This window comes from Propithecus coquereli, unplaced genomic scaffold, assembly GCF_000956105.1.
Source record: "Propithecus coquereli isolate 6110/MARCELLA unplaced genomic scaffold, Pcoq_1.0 Scaffold408, whole genome shotgun sequence".
Taxonomy (NCBI): Eukaryota; Metazoa; Chordata; class Mammalia; order Primates; family Indriidae; genus Propithecus; species Propithecus coquereli.
This window is the reverse complement of record NW_012149819.1, coordinates 775,723-778,669: the sequence shown is the minus strand read 5'-3', so window position 1 is coordinate 778,669 and position 2,947 is coordinate 775,723.

The window sequence follows — 2,947 nt, the reverse complement described above, 5'->3', positions numbered from 1 at the left end:
GCTTTTGAGCCTACGAATGAATGAACCAGAAAAGTTCAGCTGTGTTTAAAAAGAGGCTTTATAATAGTCCAAGGCAGAATTTATTAGTCATTCCCTCTTAATGAATTCCATGTAATATTCTCTCAGTCAATAAGCTAAAGATCATCTTTATAGCTGACAAGCCTGCAAACTCTGACTTAAGACTTATGAAAATGCTGGGGTTTGTTATTAAAACAAGCAGATATGATTTGATTGTGTGCCAAATTCATGTTTTCAGGAGGAGAATTCCAGAAGCTGTATGGTGTGAGGTTGTAGTCTCCAAAGAGAAGCAGACAGGTATTTACTATTGTTAAATGCCATTTTCCTCCTGCTTCATTTCCAACTCTAACACTTAAAAGAACATCCCATGGGAACACATAATAAACTGAGCTGAGCTTTTCAAAGGCTAAAATCCTTTGCCTCTTTATCTTGTTTACCGTTTCACAAAAAAGGGGTTTCTGTTATGTGTCATCAGTGGGATAGGGCGAGGCAATGCTAATTGACTAATAAAATCTCTATTCAGTGAGGTAATTGCTAAAGGACCTATAGTTTGACTGCAATTCTTGCTAAACCATGGGGGGCTCTAACCTCCTTTTGGCCAAATCACTGTCAATGATATTAATTGAACTGCAATTGCCTCAGGCTGCAAATAGGGATTTACTGACAATTGTTTCAAGTTATAGGATTAAGATCAGATGTGGGTTTTAGTCAGGAAACAAACATTAGCTAAAGTGCATTACCTCATCAGCTAAGGAAAACTCGCTTTACTACTCATTATTTCCTCAACAATGTTAACTAGGAAATAAAATTCAAATAGCACTCTAAGATTTTTCATTGCAATGTTTCTGCATTTTACAATTCATAATTTTTCTTACTTTTAGTAAACTTCTGGCTTCAAAATTCTGTGATGTAAAATGGCCTTTATTTAGCCATATTAAAATATTTCTTATTTATTCTTCTTTAAGACAGAGCCTTTTAGGCAAATGACTTTGTTCCTTCTTATGTTTTTTAATATTGTGTATTATATTCTTATTTATATTAAAGTGATTTATATATTTAGTATATGTTTCCTTCTTACATGATTAACTATATATCATTTAAGAGTGGAAGCTCTTTTATTTTTCTTTACAGTTTTTGGTTAACACAGACCTTTAACATATTAAGTATCGAATAAACATTTACTAATTTACAATTTTTTGTTTAGTATTCTCTTAGAGGGTTGAGAAAGAGCTGTTTGGGGTGTGATATGTGAGATTCGAGAAATTTGGAATGATATGGTGTGAAAATGCCCTTATTGTTTGGAGTACAGAAAACCCAGCTAGAACAGAATTCATAAACTTTCTTCTTGTTCTTGCTGGCTAAGGACATAATAAAGTACTATAAATGCATACGTAGAGTATATGTATATATAGAGAGAATGCAAAGTACATTGAAGTATAAAATAGCAAGTTTATGCATATGTGTACATACACACCCTAAGAGAATAACTAATCTTGAGTATGGCATCCCTATTTTCCATTAATATTGATCACATGAAAGTCTGTAAAGCATTCTTACTCCAGTGACGTGGCTGATGCTTTGAAAGAACTTGACCCTGGCCTAACCTCTTAAAAGGTTAAGACTAGCTGCATTAGAAAAATGGGAGTGAATGCTAAACTATTGACATATAGCACAAGCATATGCAATTAATTTGAAACATAATTTGAATAAATCTGCTGTTCTAAAGCAAGAGAATAATACCCTATCAAGTAAACACTGAGTAAAGGGTATAAACAAGATTTTAAGCTATTTCTTTTTTTAGGCTGGGTACTTTAAAATTTTATGTCCAACTATTTATTTCAGTATAGGTAATAACTGAGTTGTTTTTAGAGAAGCTTAATTTGAGCACTACATGTGTAATGGAAAATATTTTAACTTCATTATTCACTAAAGATGTAACCATATGACTGAAATATATCCCATGTTCTCATTCATATGCAGGAGCTATAAAAGTGGATCTCATGAAGATAGAGAGTAGATTGGTGGTTATCAGAGGCTGGGAAGGTGCAGGGCAGGGGGGAGTGGATGAAGAAAGGTTAATTAATGAGTACAAATATACTGTCAGAAGAAATAAGACCTGACGTTCCATAGGTCAGTAGGGTGACTACAGTTAACATTAATCTACTGTATATTTCAAATTAGAAGAGAACAATTTGAATATTCCTACTACAAAAAAAGATAAATATTTAAGGTGATGGATACTCCAATTATCCTAATTTGATTAAAATGAATGTATCAAATTATCACATGTAGCCAAAAATATGTACATCTATTACGTATCAACAAAAAAACACTTAATGTTGAATAAAAAACATATTAGTTAAAATGAGTACTTGAAGACACTTGACATCCAAGCCTGGTCCACTTAAAAGAAACCGTGAAACAAAGTTAACCACTTACCTTAAAGAAAAGGGAATGGCTGAACTCAGTACTCCCATCACTGGTAAATGTTATATAAAACGGTCAAAATCAGTTTGGTTGGAGTTTAGGATGTGAGAAGAGTAGTAGTGTAAGAAACAACTGCAAAGATAAGTGAAACATTTAATAGAGAGAGTTTTCTGTGACTTTTATAAAAGAGAGGATTTTTTCCTTAGTTCATTGGGCAACACGAGGCCCTAAAGTTGTTTGAGTAGGAGAACACCATGATCATGGCTCTACTTTAAAGAAATCAATATCATTATAATTAAATGAAACATGTGATCCTGGAGTGAATCCTAAACAACAACAAAAAATAATGGGACAATTGGCGAATCTGAATTAGTTCTCTCGATTTTAGCATTTTGTCAATGTTAATGTCCTGCTATTGATACACTGCACTACTGTGATTATGAAAGAAAATGTGGTTGTCTTTTAGGAAACGCACTAAAGTATGTAGAGGTAAAGGGACCTC